We start from the raw sequence: 20,085 nt of genomic DNA, 5'->3' as shown, positions 1-20,085 counted from the left end.
ATTTCATCAAGGGCGCAACTTTGGTTTTAGAAGTGGGGGGACATCATTTTTTTTTTTAAATCCAGTTGGATAAATACTCCAAACAGCCTACCCGACCGCTCGGAGGCATCTGCATGGTCCTAAAGCACACTGTTGCCTCATTTTGCGTCACAATGATAAAACTGGGGGGGCCAAAAATGCAATGTCAGAATGTGGCGGGGACATGTCCCCCTGTCCCACGGGAAAGTTGTGCCCCTGCATTTCATTAATTTATAAGTCCAAAAATGGATGTATCAACTGCAGATTTCCTCTTGAAGGGTATAGTCAATATAGCAGTTAAACCTCCTCTATGTTGTTTAAATATGTCATTCTGAGCTAGGTTACCCTGGGCCATCCTCTACAGTTGCATACATTATGTGACATGGATGATTAATTGTGCAGTGTTAATGGAGAGGAGATAGGGATCATGTAAGGGATGAATGTCTGGTGAGTCTCTGCAGTGGGTGGGAGGCCGGATGGAAGCAGCAGTTGCTCTTTATTCCCCATGTCTGAAGTAGACAAGACAGAAATATGATGAATGTGTCTATAAAAAAAGTAGAACATTTTGCTGACGTTACGAAATAAAGGGACTGGACATAATATAAAGACTTCTAATGTTCTGTTGGAGCTCTTTGATGGTGTTAGGAATAGGCCGTATAAACTTCAAAATGTCATTTCAAAGACAGAGGGACATTTCCCCTAATTCCATCCATGTTTATTCCGTTATTTCCCTGCAGTGGGACTCGGTGGCTGCAGATGTTATGCACATCACCATGCTCTCATTCAGTTACTGATTATGATGCGTACACCATCAGCAAATCTGACATCAGACATGATTTATCATGATAATAAAGCAGACTTGTGTGTTTTTTTTCATGACAAACTACATGAGACTAGACTGTTCAGGCAAGCGTTGAATGGCTGTATTGAGAGGAAGAATACCATCCCGTGTGTGTGTGTAATTTGGATTTAAACATGTATTGCATTTGGGAATAAGGGGCGTTAAAGGGTGATAACGAGTACCAAGTCTTTAAAACAAGGGCTGACAAACAGCAATCGTCCACGAGGGTACAGATCGTTGGCTTCTGATTGCCATCCAATGAGGCATCAGGAAACAAAAGCAGTTGTTTTGCCCTCTAAATGAAAAACATCCTTTTTATGACATGGTTGACAAAGAACTAACTGTATGGGCTCAGGCTGCATGGAACAACAAACAACCAAGTGGGCACACAGGTCACCCACCTGACCCTAAAATTATGTAGGACGGCCCAGCCCCCGAAGGGACTCTTATCAACTGTATTGTGTTAGGAATTCAGCATTCTCTGTGTTGCTCTTGCCAACCCCTATTGTCACACCTCTGAGAAGCAGAGGTTCTGTGTCTTTACAGGACTGTAGGTCTGATATCTGATTGGAGGTTAACTTTACAGTAATACTATTGGTCAACAACTCAGATTTTGAATCCAAACAACTCAGATGTTACAAAGGGTCTTAGATTCATTGTCTCTTTCTTTTTTGTTCCTGACCTGCGCTGGTGAGATATAATCTGCCTTGAAGAGAATGACGTATTAATTCAAATATGAATGTTATCTTAATAAAAGGTTTGCTTAGATGACACTGTATGCATAAAAGAAGGAACCACTGTTACGCCTAGCATTTGATGTTAAGTGATAGCGGTGTTTTCATGTCAAAAACAACACTAAAATACTGTATGTTTAGTCTTCCACCCTATGTACATTCTCTCCAACATGTCTACCCAAATTATGTCAATGTGTTTATAGCAGACCTGGATTGAAATACTATTTCAGGTATTTCAATTACTTTTCAAAACAAGTATTCAGAAAAAAACTATTAGTATAATATTGGAATGTATTTGGAAATACACTTGGAAAGTATTTGAAAATACTTAAATACACTCCCATGCATTTAACCCAGGTATTAATGATAATAGTATTTGAAATATGTTTTTTTAAATACGTTCAAATACAATTTGTTTAGTTTTTTTTACCAAATAACGTTTCAAATACTCAAATAAAAGTACTTGTTTTGGGCTGTGTATTTTAAAATACTCAAATACACCGAATGTATTTTTTTATAACAAATATTCATATACACGTATTTGAACTCAGGTCTGGTTTGCAGAGGGTGCTGAAGCAGTGTGATGTAAATCCACATACTGCTTATTCCTCTTTATTGAACTAAGACATCAAGTGCATCTACAATGGCAGGTTTAAAATGACCAAATCAACAAGGTATTGTTCGGCATTGATGAATAGTGAAAATGCTCCCTTGGTGCTCCACTTGGATGGGGTGCTCATAGAAAGAAACCACCTACATTTCAGTTGGCAGCCATAAAATGCACCCCACATGGGCTCATACATAATAAGCATTTCCTTGGAGATTCACAGGAATTCACCCTTTTTGTCTGCCTGATAGAGGAAAGCCAAGGTGTGTTATTACAAACTCTCCAAAGCTTCCACCCCATGGAAGAGCAATACTATGAAACAATTAGCATGGCATTTAATTAAGCAAAGCACATCAGAGCACAGGGAGATGATTACTATTGTCTGAAATTAAAGTGTACTAGCTCAGCAGGTTATGAGTATTTGTTCCTACCCCATACTGGGTTTTTCCTAGTCCCTCCCTCTCTCTGTCCATCTTTTTCTCTCCCCCCCCCCTCTCTCTCTCCATCTCTCTACCACCTCTCCCTCCAGAGGTGTGTATTGATATTCAATCCCACACTTGAACTGTCATATTAATAATAATTAACAATTCGACTGTGCTGAATTCCTAAATGTCTGGAGTCAACGTCATGGAAACAACGTCATCAGGACTGATGTCTAGCAAGCCTTACATTAATCAGTCCTGCTGTACCATCCCACTACCAGCTGGAGTAATGTGTGGTTTACAGATGTGTGTGTGTATAATCACTCTTTTGACGTCGCATCCATTCGGCTGATTCACGACCACAGTCTAATGTGCATCTTCATAAATGCATAATTATATGTCAATGACAACACTACACATAAAGCAAAAAAATCTTTTTTTAAATTATTTTTTAAACATTTTACAAAATGTTAACTGAATAGGGAATAATCTATTTTCATGACATTCCCTTTAATTTTTGTTAGGTATTCTGGTACATTTCCATCAAGCAGAGACATACTGCAGTGTGGCTAGTGATGTCAGGAGGACATCAGTCAAAGTTCTTAATGATGGGCTCTTTACCTCTGGTAATATCCTGCTGCCAGAATAAATTATTATCATCTACTCTATGTAGAATGTGATGAATGCAAGCTAAGAATATATCTTTTTTTACAGATACAATTAATATCATTGGCAGTGCACTTAGGAGCCATAAGTTTGAAAGAGAAATGTAAACGTGTGATCTTGGGGCTTGTGAGTTTTGGACACTGGCTACAAAATATTGCACTACAATATGAGCCATTTTAAAGAGGCAAGCCAAAGATCTGCTTGGGAATTGCTTTTGTTCACTGAACACAGCCTTATATAATTTCTGCTGGAAATAAATCATTTTACCTTCCAATGCCTCTCCTACAGCTCTTGATTCAATCTTGAGCAGTCAAGAGAGACAAGGGTGCCAAAAAACTAAAAGTGAAGAATATCTCCATCTAGTGTCTCAAAGGAGAAACATTTTACATGTAAAAAATAAATGCTAATTTTCATAAGTTTTAGGCATATTGCTGCCACTACGATTTTTTTGTTGTTGATTTAATTATTACGAGATAAGATCACATTATTACGAAATAATCGGTTGCACATTATGATAAATAGCCTTTATTATACTGAAACACTAGCATAGGCCACTCTGCAGGCTTGGCTCCCTCTCATGCACAGGTTGACCTATTGGCGGTTTGCTTGAGTTGATTACATTTTATTTTCTCCTCGGTTTGTGACATTGGGAGATATTAGTTTCTTTGAGCAATATAGATGGTGTTGTCATTAGTTTGTGTACATTGCAGAGATTTCTGAGTTGTCATTCATTTTGTAAAGGGTCGCCAAACGGCCTAACGGAACTCTTTCCCCTTCATGCGATTGAGATGCTTAAAAACTTCCTATTAGGGATAGGCGTCCCGTCAACGGGGCAGTTATAAATCATTCAGCGCCGTGTGTCACGATTGCAGATTTTAGAGAAACAACAAATATCGGTACATATACGTGTCTTATATCGGCTGAAAGCTTAAATTCTTGTTAATATAACTGCATTGTCCAATTTACAGTAGCTATTACTGCGAAAAAATGCCATGCTATTGTTTGAGGAGAGCTCCTAACAACAAAACACTTTTTTCACCGCAATAGGTTTAATAAATTCCCCTCCGAAGGTGAAATGTGTACTTACATTCCGAAATTTTGCTCTGATTTATCATCCCAAGGGTCCCAGAGATAAAATCCTTGCTCATATCCTAAAAAGGTCCGTATAGCATGCACGATCGATTTTGTCTTTCCATTAGTTCAATTTGCAAAGAAAGGAATCTGTGAAAATCTAACCCTAAACGTTGTTTCAACCACTCAAATTACGTTCGTATTTATTCCTCAGAGATCCTAGAACGTAACCAGACTTCACTATATCTATTAGGAGTGTAGTATATCCTATAGGACACCAAATTTGGTCAGAGAGGGACGCCCTCATGTCGATGACACGGGCGGTCTTCACTTGATTGACTGTAACTTTGTCAAATACGCACCAATCGGGGTCAAACAAAGCTAGCTAGATAGCCAATGAGCTGGGCTTTACAGAAACCCAGTATCTGTCACACAATTTTGCTGCTAACCTTGTGCGATAGAAAGCCTTTTCCTTTTGGACAAAAAAATTGCAAGAACATGGAGAGTTATGAAAACTGGGTGTTTTGCAAATGTTGAACTTACAATATGGCTACTAATACTGGAAAAGCTAAATCAAAGTCCAAATATACAGATTTGACGATATTCTTGCAGAACAATGTAATGTAAATGTAAATGTGTCCTTCACGATTTGCCCAAATGTACCTGGGTGACTTCACACTAAATGTCATGTAGCTTGCTCATACTTCAAGTTATCAGTCTGAAACTTTGCACATACACTGCTGCCCTCGTGTAGACACCAACCAGAGTGATGGCTAGATTTGGGACCTTTCTGTTGCATTTCAATTATGGTGGTCGACATTTTTTTTTAAATGGTTGTTTTTTTCTTTGTATTTTCTTCGACCAGATCTATTGTGTTATTCTCCTACATTCAATTCACATTTCTACAAACTTCAAAGTGTTTTCTTTCAAATGGTACCAAGAATATGCATATCCTTGCTTCAGGGCCTGAGCTACAGGCAGTTAGATTTGGGTATGTCATTTTATGCGAAAATTGAACAAAATGGGGCTATCAGTCCCCTTACTGTACCCATCACACCCTTACTGTACCCATGTAACCTGTCACTATAAAAGGTGGTGTGGCCTGACGTACTGTCTTTTCTTCACTCTCACATTTATGTATTTAAAATTATGAGATTGCTATTAATCCTCTTCGGATTACTTTCTTACGGAATTACAATTCTTCAACGACTTGAGGAGGTACCGTGAGTAGTTGATTTTTTATCTAATCTACGCCTCCTCTCTCCTGTTATTGTGCCTGCCCATACTAGCTAATTTTTATTGCTTTTTGTCAGGCATTTCTTTCCTTGTGTGTAAGGTAGCTAGTTAGCTTCGGGTCTATCCCGTTACCTCAGAAGAAAGCTCGCAGGTAGCTAGCTAAGTTAGCCACACATAGCTACTGTAGCGAGTTAGCTTGTTGTACCTGTTGTTGGCGCTTGTTGAACTGCAGTTTCATGCCATTCCCCGCTTGACTGCCACACCAGCCCATTGATCCAGCGTAACTAACCCTGCTTGGAGATTTGCAGTGATTACGGAGCTCAGGCTGAAGGCTACCTTTCCTCGCTTGATTGAGTTCACCAACGCCAAGACTGACAGTCCACGCTTGACTGTGCCAGTCAGATAGCTTCATATAAGCGTGAGTTCGAGCCCAGACCTTGATATATATTTAGGCGGGAGTCTTGACCCCGAAGCACGATGGGTCCAGGCCAACGGTAAGCATAACTTTCTCTCTAAGCTTCCGATGTCGATACAAAGGCCATCGAGGCCTACACCGAGACCAGTGGTGGAAAAAGTACCCAATTGTCATACTTGAGTAAAATTAAAGATACCTTAATAGAAAATGACTCAAGTAAAAGTGAGTTACCCAGTAAATTACTACTTGAGTAAAAGTCTAAATGTATTTGGTTTTAAATGTTCTTAAGTATCAAAAGTAAAAGTATAAATCATTTCTTATTCCTTTTTTTAAGCCAACCAGACAGCACAATTTTCTAGTTTTTTAAATTTATGGATAGCCAGGGGTACACTCCAACACTCAGACATCATTTACAAACAAAGCACTTGTGTTTATTGAGTCCGCCAGATCAGAGGCAGTAGGGATGACAAGGTATCTTTTCTTGATAAGTGTGTAAACTGGACCACTTTCCTGTGCTGCTAAGCATTCAAAATGTAACGAGTACTTTTAGGTGTCACGGAAAATGTATGGAGTGCAAAGTACATTATTTTCTTTAGGAACATAGTGAAGTAAAAGTAAAAGTTGTCAAAAATATAAATAATAAAGTAGATACTAAAAAAAACTACTTAAGTAGTACTTTAAAGCATTTTTACTTAAGTACTTTACACCACTGACCGAGACACATTGAAACAAAAAGCTATTTTTTGTTAACTTTTTCTTGGAACACACTTCTCTTATGTGAAAATCCATTCTTTGCACACTGATGCTGTACACAGGATGTCATTCCACTCATGTCATCGCTCATCTTCACCTGGGCACCAACCATTGAGTCTGCCCTCAAGAACATCCTGGCCAGGCTTCCCCCGCCAGTACCAAATCCAACCCCTACCTCTGAACAGAGCATAGATGTTGAATCGGATGATTGTGATGTACTGTCCACAAGAGCCTCCCACTTTTATGACACAGACTATGAGCACTCTGATGATGATTATGCTATGTACCACAGCTATAGTATCGTATACCCAGCCGGCCTGGCAGTGACGGTTGACCAGAAAATATCCTTGTCTGAAATCTTTATTATTTATTTTGTTTTCCCCCCTTTTCTCACCAATTTCGTTGTATCTAATCCAAAGGAGTTGCTAGAGCGCGATGGGACATGGACATCCCGGCCGGCCAAACCCTCCCCTAACCCGGACGACCCTGGGCCAATTGTACGTCGCCTCATGGGTCTCCCGGTCGGTTGTCTGAAATCTTTGCGAGTGCAAGCGTGGAACATGCACCTACTGCCATGGTATCCACATCTAAGTTTGATGAATTCAGTTCTTCAAAGACTGAGACATCCATCCCGTTGTTCAAATACTTTGTGTGTGAGCTCCAATGCACATGGAGCATGCCAAATGACAGAACCCCTGCCATGGCAAGCATATTCACTCGCTTATTCATGGTGCAGATTAGAATGCCATTTCCCCGTATGGACAAATCATTTGCTTTGCTTGTTCTGCCTGCTTCTCTCCATCACAGTTCAGACCAAGAGCTGCATAACAAACAATGCAGGGCATCGGATCGCTTCCAACAAAGAACACATGACAGCACTGAATCAGCCGCTAGGCTTAGGAATTCAGCAGTCTTGAGGAAGATCAGTATTGAGAGCACGTCAGTTCTACTTGTTGCTCCACATTGGCCAGAGCATTACCCCCCAGGGGTACGCACAATGCCGTCGGGGGTACACCAAATAAAAATTATTCTATTTTTTATTTTTTTATATGTATATACCATTTGAAAATTCTTCACATTTTCAAATGGTCCATTTATATTTTCCAACTGGGCTATACATTTGGGTGAGGTTTTTTTCTCACCTGAGTAGCCTCGTTTCACTGCCAAAAATAAAATTAAACCATTAAGTGTTCAGCGAAATAACAATACAATGTCAAATACAGGTAGCCTAGTCAAATAACTAACATCCAATCACATTAACCGTTACTCTCTCGCAGGAATACCACTAACGGTCCGTATGTAGCCAAACGTAGCTGCTGCTCAATCTGTTTTCTCGAAAATTGATAAATGGTTAAAAAAAAGTAAGGCCCGCATCCATAGAGACACATACCACCTCTACTGGTGGTACTGCTACAACCAGCAGTACTGCACCTGCACCTGTTCTGCTTCCAAGAGCACATCCAATGCTAGCATCAGTAATTCTACATTTGTTGTTAGCCCAGCTAGCATGGACACCGACAGTTGTGAATCTGAAGCAGCCAAAGAGCTACTTCCCCCTTACCCGGGAAAGCACCGAACAACAGACAGGGACGTTGGACCATCGAAGAGGCGCAAATATGATGAGAACTACTATGATTTGGGGTTCACATATTATGAGTAGTGCCCTTCCTCAACCACAGTGTGTTATATGTGCAAAAGTACTATCTCATGACTAGATGAAACCTTCAATCTTGCATTTAGCAACAAAACATGCAAATTTGAAAAATAAGCCACGGGAGATTTTTGAGTGATAATTAAGACGACTTTCAAGTAAAAAGACATGTATAAAAGCAACAGATACCACTAATAAGAAGGGGCTAGAAGCGACTTATATGGTGAGCTACCGAGTGGCTAGAACAGGCAAGCCCCATACTATTGTGGAGGACTTACTTATTCCTGCTCCCGCGGTTATGGCTGGGACAATGCTGGGGGAAAAGGCCAAAAAATATATACAATGACTTCATCAAACAACACTGTTTCATAACGCATCAGTGACATGGCAGGAGATGTTTTGCCAGTGAATTCTATGCGTACAGCTGGATAAGTCAACAGACATGCCGGGCCTGGCACAGCTCCTGGTATATGTCCGTTACGTTTATGGGGGATCAATTAAGGAAGACATTCTCTTCTGCAAACCACTGGAAACCAGGACAACAGGAGAGGATTTTTTAAAAAGTACTGGACAGCTTTGTGACATCAAATGGACTTTGGTGGTCAAGATGTGTTGGTATCTGTACTGATGGAGCAAAAGCCATGACAGGAAGACATAGTGGAGTTGCAACGCCTGTGCAAGCAGTTGCTCCCGACGCCATTTGAGTACACTGCAGCATCCACCGAGAGTCTCATGCTGCCAAGGGAATGCCTGACAGCTTGAAAGACATTTTGGACACTACAGTGAAAATGGTTAACTTTGTTAAAGCAAGGCCCCTGAACTCTCGTGTATTTTCTGCACTATGTAATGATATGGGCAGCGACCATGAAATGCTTTTGCAACGTACAGAAGTGAGTTGGTTATCAAGGGGCAAAGTACTGACACGTTTTTTTAATTGAGAGACGAGCTTAAAGTTTTCTTTACTGATCATAATTTTCACTTGCCTGACCGCTTGCATGATGGCAAGTTTCTCACATGCCTGGCCTATCTGGGTGATGTTTTTTCTCCCCTGAATGATCTGAATCTAGGATTACAGGGACTCTCCGCAACTATATTCAATGTGCGGGACAAAACTGAGGCTATGATTAAGAAGTTGGAGCTATTCTCTGTCTGCGTTAACAAGGACAACACACAAGTACACATCATTGTATGATTTTTTTGTGTGCAAATGAACTCAAGCTTACAGACAATGTCAAATGTGATATAGCAAGCACCTGAGTGAGTTGTGTGTGCAATTACTCAGGTACTTTCCTGAAACGGATGACACAAACAACTGGATTCATTATCCCTTTCATGCCCTGCCTCCAGTCCACTTACCGATATCTGAACAAGAGATCCTCATCAAAATTGCAACAAGCGGTCCTGTGAAAATGTAATTTAATCTGAAGCCACTGCCAGATTTCTGGATTGGGCTGCACTCAGAGTATCCTGCCTCGCGCTGTTAAGACACTGATGCCGTTTGCAACCACGTACCTACAGTGGGGAGAACAAGTATTTGATACACTGCCGATTTTGCAGGTTTTCCTACTTACAAAGCATGTAGAGGTCTGTACATTTTATCATAGGTACACTTCAACTGTGAGAGACGGAATCTGAAACAAAAATCCATAAAATCACATTGTATGATTTTTAAGTAATTAATTTGCATTTTATTGCATGACATAAGTATTTGATCAGCTACCAACCAGTAAGAATTCCGGCTCTCACAGACCTGTTAGTTTTTCTTTAAGAAGCCCTCCTGTTCTCCACTCATTACCTGTATTAACTGCACCTGTTTGAACTCGTTACCTGTATAAAAGACACCTGTCCACACACTCAATCAAACAGACTCCAACCTCTCCACAATGGCCAAGACCAGAGAGCTGTGTAAGGACATCAGGGATAAAATTGTAGACCTGCACAAGGCTGGGATGGGCTACAGGACAATAGGCAAGCAGCTTGGTGAGAAGGCAACAACTGTTGGCGTAATTATTAGAAAATGGAAGAAGTTGAAGATGACGGTCAATAACCCTCGGTCTGGGGCTCCATGCAAGATCTCACCTCGTGGGGCATCAATGATCATGGGGAAGGTGAGGGATCAGCCCAGAACTACACGGCAGGACCTGGTCAATGACCTGAAGAGAGCTGGGACCACAGTCTCAAAGAAAACCATTAGTACCACACTACGCCGTCATGGATTAAAATCCTGCAGCGCACGCAAGGTTCCCCTGCTCAAGCCAGCGCATGTCCAGGCCCGTCTGAAGTTTGCCAATGACCATCTGGATGATCCAGAGGAGGAATGGGAGAAGGTCATGTGGTCTGATGAGACAAAAATAGAGCTTTTTGGTCTAAACTCCACTCGCCGTGTTTGGAGGAAGAAGAAGGATGAGTACAACCCCAAGAACACCATCCCAACCGTGAAGCATGGAGGTGGAAACATCATTCTTTGGGGATGCTTTTCTGCAAAGGGGACAGGACGACTGCACCGTATTGAGGGGAGGATGGATGGGGCCATGGATCGCGAGATCTTGGCCAACAACCTCCTTCCCTCAGTAAGAGCATTGAAGATGGGTCGTGGCTGGGTCTTCCAGCATGACAACGACCCGAAACACACAGCCAGGGCAACTAAGGAGTGGCTCCGTAAGAAGCATCTCAAGGTCCTGGAGTGGCCTAGCCAGTCTCCAGACCTGAACCCAATAGAAAATCTTTGGAGGGAGCTGAAAGTCCGTATTGCCCAGCGACAGCCCCGAAACCTGAAGGATCTGGAGAAGGTCTGTATGGAGGAGTGGGCCAAAATCCCTGCTGCAGTGTGTGCAAACCTGGTCAAGAACTACAGGAAACGTATGATCTCTGTAATTGCAAACAAAGGTTTCTGTACCAAATATTAAGTTCTGCTTTTCTGATGTATCAAATACTTATGTCATGCAATAAAATGCAAATTAATTACTTAAAAATCATACAATGTGATTTTCTGTATTTTTGTTTTAGATTCCGTCTCTCACAGTTGAAGTGTACCTATGATAAAAATGACAGACCTCTACATGCTTTGTAAGTAGGAAAACCTGCAAAATCGGCAGTGTATCAAATACTTGTTCTCCCCACTGTATGTGAGAGTGGATTCTCGGGCCTCACTAGCATAAAAACTAAATAAAGGCACAGACTGTGTGTGGAAAATTATTTAAGACAGAGACTCTCTCCAATACAACCCAACATTGCAGAGTTATATGCATCCTTTCAAGCACACCCTTCTCATTAACCTTTGGTGAGTTATTCACAATTTTTGATGAACAATTAAGGTTTTATATGTAAGATGGTTATATAAAGAGCAAAATTATTGATTGTTGTTATTATTTGTGCCTTGGTCCTATAAGACCTCTTTGTCACTTCCCACGAGCCGGGTTGTGACAAAAACTCACACTCATTCTTATGTTTAATAAATGTATCGTATAGTGTGTGTGTGGCAGGATTACAATGAGGGCAAAAACCAACATTTGAAAGTGCGCTGACCCTGGTGCTAGAAGGGGGTACACAGCTGGAGATTGAATGTTTGAAGGGGTACAGGACTATACAAAGTTTGGGAACAACTGCTCTATGCGAACCCTGTATTCCTAAAAGTGGAATGTGTTCAGGAAGTGGTGTGTCAATCATGCGGAATCGCCATCTTCCTGACAAATTTCTGTCATTATGACTTTCTTCCAGGAGTTTATGGCTGCGGGGAAGTCCCCATCTACAAGTGTATATGGCAGCCATCTCTATGGGTCATGACCAGATTGCATGTGCATCACCAGGGACACACCTTCTAGTATCGCAATTCACGAAAGGTGCCCGCAAGTTATAGCCCCCCAAGGCTCCTTCAGTACCCTCATGGGAGTTAGATGTTGTCCTACGGTCACTTAGGAGCCCACCATTTGAGCCCGTCTTCACTTGAGCTATGTATGCTTTCAGTCAAGACATGCACTTTCTACCCATCCTTCATGCCTCACTTTAGCAGAAGATGTATTTAAGGCAGTGCTTCAGCCAAATCCAGCATTTGCGTTCATCACACGCTAACCAGCCCTTAATCATAGCGGCATTTCACCTCTTCCTCACTCCCCACAGGAGAGTCGTGAGTTGCATACACTTCGCCCGGTTAGGGCATTGAGTGCCTATCTTGCTGCAACAAGAACTGTTCGTCAAACAGAACAGCTTTTTATGTGTTATGGGAAGAAATCCAAAGGGCACACTGTCTTAAAGCAGAGACTGGCACATTGGATGATCAATGCAGTGTCAGAATCATACGCTGAAGTAGGTAAACCAACTCCAGATGGCGTGGTAGCACACTCCACCAGGGGTATGGCCACTTCATGGGCCTTGTTCAGAGGGGTCTCCCTAGACTCTATCTGTGCTGCTGCAAGTTGGGCAACACCCATGACATTCATGAGGTACTACAGACTCAATGTTATGTCCACACTATCAGTGGGGTCTGTGGTTCTGGACATGGCACCCAGATAAGTGAGCGTACCGTGAACCTTGTACATACTTATCAACCATCCGTGAGATGGATGTTCTATACAGAGGCCTTCCACTCTTGGTGCTTTTGTACCCAATTGAAGCCTCATGTTTTAAGTTCTAGCTTTCAGCTTGCTTGTGTTTATGGTTGTATACCAGAGTTGAAATTCTGTATTACCCTGTTGAGTAATTATATTCTATTGCATCCTGTGGTGGATACAAGGACATCCCAGTGACTCATCTGGACTAAGTTAAATGGTTGGTTATCCCACTCTGTTGTTTGAACGACCTCTTTGGTACAGCCTCTCCCATAATAGAATAACTATCTTCAAAATAATGACTCGGGACGTCGGGTTTGAAAAGAAAGCTTCTTTTAGTAATACTACTTGTTCACGTTACATTTAACAACTTTAGATTCTACAAAACTATAAAAGAAAGTTGCTAGCGAAAGTCAGCATAATCACTTGTCACTTGTACATAACTGGCCCGTTTCTCTCTCCCTCCTGTCGCAAGGCATTCTGGAACTTGCAGTCAATAGCGTAATCCAATACAACAGAAATATGTATGTAGTTCTCCCAACACACAAATTCTAATACAATTACATTTGTAAATAACTCTAAAGAAAATATCTGTAGATACAGCTCAATGAATTAACTGTAAACATTAACTCTGTAACCCATTAAAGTTACAACACCCATTGTTGTTTTGTGATCCATTACGAAAACAAAAGAGAACTTTGGGTTATGGATGTAGCCTTGGTTCTTCGAGTAGAGTAACGGGTCGCCAAGCTTTCATGTCGTTCCTCCACCTGTGTGGAGTTCGAGTAAAGCAACAGACAGTATGTCATGCCACACCGCCTTTTATAGTGACAGGTCACGTGGGTACAGTAATGGTGTGGTGTGACTGTAAACATATGATATTAAGCCTCTCAATCGGGACTCTGATAATAATATTGAGGGTTATAATGTGTTCAGAGCTGACAGACAGGGTAGAGGTGGTGGAGTGGCCATTTTTATTTAAAAAATATTTTTACTTTTCTGAAATCCATTTCCCCATGCCAAAACAATGTAGCTATTATCTTTCAGTGTTTGTCTGGGGGAAAAATATCCATAACTGTTATAGGGGCCTACCTTCCTCCCTTGGTTAACCTTTTTGCACTCGAGGCGTTAACTAGTTTGTTGTCTTTGTTTACTAAATCACAAGTTATTATCCTGGGTGACCTAAACTATGATTGGGAAATGCAGGCTTTAGACAATCTAAAAACACGTTTAATGATCTAAACCCAACCCAGCTGGTGACTAAGCCTACACAGCCAATCCTTGAGATCCTTCAAAGTCAACTCTGATTGATCTTATTTTAACAAATACACCAGTGAAATACAGTACAAGTCAAAAGTTTGGACACACCAACTCATTCAAGGGTTTTTATTTATTTTCACTATTTTCTACATTGTAGAATAATAGTGAAGACATCAAAACTATGAAAAAAGATTAGATTCCGTCTCTCACTGTTGAAGTGTACCTATGATAAATTACAGACCTCTACATGCTTTGTAAGTAGGAAAACCTGCAAAATCGGCAGTGTATCAAATACTTGTTCTCCCCACTGTATATATAACACAGGGATGTAACCCACACAAAAGAGCGAGGTGTAAACCTATAAATAACACATGTGAGGAGATCCGTAATAACAAGTGCACAATAACACATAGCACGAAAGCCGATACAACAGAGCACAGGTACTCACAAGACCAACGGACATGGGACAATAATCGACAAGGACAATGGGGAACAGAGGGCACATATATACACATACCAATCAGGGGGAATAGGAACCAGGTGTGCGTAATGAGACAAGACAGTCCGGGGTTGGTGGTAATGAATCCAGTTCAGTGATGCCTAGAAGGCTGGTGACGTAGACCTCCGGAGATGGTGAACGGAATGAGCAGCAGTGCCGGGGGATCCGTGACAATAATCATGTTCCCTTCAAAAAAATTAAGGGTTAATGGTAGATCGAATGCCTGGTACATTCTGGAATTATCAGAAGTCATTCATAAAAGAGATGATGCTTAGGTTAAGGCCAGGAACACAGGCTTAGGCCCGGAATGGCAAGCTTTTAAACTCTCAAGGATCTCTACAGATCGGTGTCCCACCCTCGGGATGGTTGAGCTAATGTGCGCTATTGTGATTAGCATGACGAAAGAACATTTCACCGGACATAGACATATCTAACATTGGCAGAAAGCTTAAATTCTTGTTCATCTAACTGCAATGTCCAATTTACAGTACATATTACAGTGAAATAATACCATGCTATTGTTTGAGGAGAGTGCACAGTTATGAAAAGTTATTAATAAACCAATTAGGCACATTTGGGCAGTCGTGATACAACATTTTGAACAGAAATGCAATGGTTCATTGGATCAGTCTAGAACGTTGCACATACACTGCTGCCATCTAGTGGCCAAAATAAAAATGAGGCCTGGGCTGGAATAATACATTATGGCCTTTCTCTAGCATTTCAAAGATGGTACAAAAAAAATACAAAAAAGGTTGGTTTTTTCTATGTATTATCTTTTACCAGATCTAATGTGTTATATTCTCCTACATTCATGTCACATTTCCACAAACTTCAAAATGTTTCTTTGCAAATGGTATCAAGAATATGCATATCCTTGCTTCAGGTCCTGAGCTACAGGCAGTTAGATTTGGGTATGGAATTTTAGGCGAAAATTGAAAAAAAAGGGGCAAAGTACTGAGTAAAGGGTCTGAATTGTTATGTAAATGTGATATCTCCATTGTTTTATTTGTTTAAAATTTGCTAATATTTCTTAAAGCCTGTATTTGCTTCGTCATTATTGGGTATTGGTGTGTAGATTGATGGGGGGGGGAAACGATTTAATCCATTTTAGAATACGGCTGTAACATAACAAAATTTGGAAAAAGTCAAGGGGTCTGAATACACTATATATATATATATATATATATAGCAGGAGCAGACGTGACAGTGACTAGGGTTCAATGACTATGTACATAGAGCAGCAGTCTCTAGAGTGCAGGGTAGGGTACAGGGTGGTAGCTGGCTAGAAAAGTGACTAAGGTTCAGGGCAGGGTACTTGGCTAGTGGTGACTTTTTAACAGTCTGATAGATGAACTTCATGATGATGAGCTCCTACATATGCTCCAGTGTTAAAGTTGCCCTCCAGTGGCCACCACCACTCCTACAGCTGCATCTGTTGATCCATAAGGAATAACCCTATGTTAAGGAGGTCTGAATGTTTTTTATGTCTGTAGAGCCTTAGAGAAAACAGAATTCTCCGCAATATACATAAACTAATGACAACACCATCTATATTGCTCAATGACACTAATATATCCCAATGCTTCAAACCGAGGAGCAAATAAAAGTTGATAGACCAGCCATAAGGTCAACCTGTGCAGGAGAGGAAGCCAAGCAATAATGTGCAACTGGATTATTTCATAATAATGACATCTTTCTTGTTATAACGTTTTCTTTCTCGATATAATGAGTTATTCAATTAATTCGTAGTAACGTAATCTCATCTCGGAATAGTTACATAAAAATAAAAAAATCTGAGTGGCAGCAATACGCTACCGACCGTACATTTACTATTATTCTATTTTGTTTCATATATTCTCTGGGCAGTTTGTCAGTCATTATGCAAGTCGTCCTGCCGTCCTGTACCGGTCATGGCGCTCAGCCAACGTTTGGACCCCCTCCATAAGACCACGAAGTAATTGCTTGTGCCTACCAATGGAGGCTCCTTGGGAGGAGATGGCATTGCACAGCTGGTCCGGGTCTGCTGGGTCATGGCCAGTCATGGCCAGTTCGTACTATCAGGTATGAAGGTGAGACCCAGATGCAAACTGTTGAAGTAACAATGTTTAATACAGCAACAGGGGCAGACAAACGACAGGTCAAGGCAGGCAGGGGTCAATAATCCAGAGTAGTGGGGAAAAGGTACAGGACAGCAGGCAGGCTCAGGCAGAGTGGTCAGGCAGGCGGGTTCAGAGACAGAACAGGGTCAAAACCAGGAGGATGAGAAACTGAGCGACTTGGGGAAAGGCAGGAGCTGAGACAAACCGCTGGTTGACTTAACAAACAAGACGAACTGGCAACAGACAACACAGGTATAAATATACAGGGGATAATGGGGAAGATGGGCGACACCTGGAGAGGGGTGGAGACAATCACAAAGACATGTGAAACAGATCCGGGTGTGACAATGATACATGATAATAGACATATAATGAGGTAAGTCTTACAGAAATAAGAATTACACAAAAGCTTTTAACAAATAGGATTTGGATAATATTTTTCAAGGGAAAATCTAAACTAGGAATTTAATGAAGAATCCTACAAATTGAACAATAGCAATAAACATAGACAATAAAGTTATCAACTCCAATCTCTTGCCTGTATCCTCAGATTCATAAGTAATGAATTGAGAACTGCAGTGATAGTGCAATCAATGTTCCTTCTATAAGTAGAGCCTGTACTGTGCTGTCAGCATTTCCCTGGCCTAAACAGCCTGAGGGAACCTCAAGTGAGCCCAGAGAAAGTTCATGGAGAGGCCAATTTTAATTGCACTGCAAGGGGTAATTTAACCCTTATTTTACATTCAAGACTCCCTTTTCTTTGCTCATTATCGTATTATTGTTCACTTACGAACGAGTGGTACAAAGAATGGTCTGAATTATAAGCAGTTCTGTAAATTAAGCATGAAGGTCATGTATAATTGTTTTCCTTCATATGCTTCAAAATGGTTATTGAGTGACTAGTGATGCCTTTACAAGCTGCATTTTCTGAGTACTGAGACCTTTACAAAGAGGATTAGCTTTGATTGACTATCACCAGCATCTATCAGTCTCAAGGCATTCAATTAATTGTAATGTGAAGAAAAAAAATCATACTATAACATTTGTATTTTATTTTGTTATTATGTATTGAGGATATGGTAATACAAATTGCTGTATGAATATTATTCTGTCCACTCAAAACCAGTCGGTCTTTGGATCAAGACAGCCAGCATATTCCAAGACAAATAAAAAGAGAAATCAAACAGCAAGGCACATCATTAAATGCCATACCACTATCTAAAAATAGACGTCTCACGCATCAGAAGCTTTTAAGTGGATTAAAAGTGGGAAGTGGGCATGAATATATGCACACATGTTCTACCGACATCAAGATAAGGTTTGACAAGCCTTGAGGCAGAGACTTTATCTAAATAAATATGTATTTCCAAGTTGGGCCCTGGCTAGGAGAAAACCCATGATAATGAGGCCTGGTTTGGTTGCAAGCCAGGCATTCATTAGACAATGTGGGACTTTGACCACCCACCCAAAGACATGATGGAGGAGGCTGGAATGATTCACTGAATACATTCAGAAGACAAAAGACAATACACCATCTTGATTAAATAATTCTTAAAGGCCCACTGCAGTCAAAAACGGGATTTCCAAGTGTATATATATATATATATATACACACTACTGTTCAAAAGTTTGGGGTCACATAGAAATGTCCTTGTTTTTTAAAGAAAAGCAATATTTTGTCAATTGAAATAGCATCAAATTGATCAGAAATATAGTGTAGACCTTTTTAATGTTGTAAATGACTATTGCAGCTGGAAATGGGAGGTTTTTAATGGAATATCTACATAGGCGTACAGAGGCCCATTATCAGCAGCCATCACTCCTGTTTTCCAATGGCACGTTGTGTTAGCTAATCCAAGTTTATCATTTTAAAAGGCTAATTGATCATTAGAAAACACTTTTGTGAATATGTTAGCACAGCTGAAAACTGTTGTTCTGATTAAAGAAGCAATAAAACTGGCCTTTAGACTAGTTGAGTATCTTAAGTATTTGTGGGTTCGCAAAACACCAGTCTCAACAGTGAAGAGGCGACTCCGGGATGCTGGCCTTCTAGGCAGAGTTCCTCTGTCCAGTGTCTGTGTTCTTTGGCCCATCTTAATCTTTTCTTTTTATTGGCCAGTCTGAGATATGGCTTTTTCTTTGCAAATCTGCCTAGAAGGCCAGCATCCCAGAGTCGCCTCTTCACTGTTGACGTTGAGACTGGTGTTTTGCAGGTACTATTTAATGAAGCTGCCAGTTGAGGACTTGTGAGAGGTGTCTGTTTCCCAAACTAGACACTCTAATGTACTTGTCCTCTTGCTCAGTTGTGCACCGGGGCCCCCCACTCCTCTTTCTATTCTGGTTAGAGCCAGTTTGCACTGTTCTGTGAAGGGAGTAGTACACAGTGTTGAGATTTTCAGTTTCTTGGCAAGGGGGGCGCTTCTAATAAATAAAATATACATTTTATAACAAAAGCATAACTAAATGTTGACAATTCATGTGTGCAATATGGTTTAATTTGCAACAGATTTTCTCAATTTAAATAAGAAAAAATAACCCATAACTGCATGATGCAGATTCAAGCAACAGCATGAAGACACCAAAAAACAAAAGATTGTTAAGGATAAATATGGTGATCAAAATAAAATATATCCAGTAGTTTTAGGTTTTAGGTTCTTGCTACATTGTATGTAACCACATTGTAACAAGTTGTGAATGTCACACTGTGCCAACTACTGTATCCAATGAGGAGCATTTGGCACAGGGTCAGTGCAATATTTGATACTTGGGATGTCCATACCCTAAAACGTAACCCTAACCCCTACCCTGACCCTAAAAATAAACCTTACCTAATCCTAACCCTTACCTTAAACCTTTTAAATGTTAGCTTCAATGGGGTAGGGACTTTCAAAGGATCCTGGGATAGCACAGGCCTTTGGCACAGTAGGTGGCGGCATGCACACTAAACGTTTGTTTGTGTGGACCGTCTCTATACCGAAGAAGAAGAAGAAGCACGTTTGGAGGCTGTACCAGAGAGGAAGAGTCGAAGCGAGAGGGATAACTGGGCCCAAAATGTATCATCTCCAGCAGGTGGCGGTTTTTCGTTTTTTTCACTCACCAAGCGAGGAGTTTTTGTGTGGTCAATGTGTGTCGAATTTGGTGAACAACAAATGTAATGGCTTATTTGCTACGTGTGGCTTATTTGATCAAATATACGTTTCGTAATGATTAGGTTGTTACGAGTGTACTGATATAAGTAGGAGAGGTGACATCCCGGCCATTTTGAG

This window comes from Salvelinus alpinus, chromosome 17 (genome assembly GCF_045679555.1).
Source record: "Salvelinus alpinus chromosome 17, SLU_Salpinus.1, whole genome shotgun sequence".
NCBI classification, from domain to species: Eukaryota; Metazoa; Chordata; class Actinopteri; order Salmoniformes; family Salmonidae; genus Salvelinus; species Salvelinus alpinus.
This window is presented reverse-complemented; position numbering follows the sequence as displayed.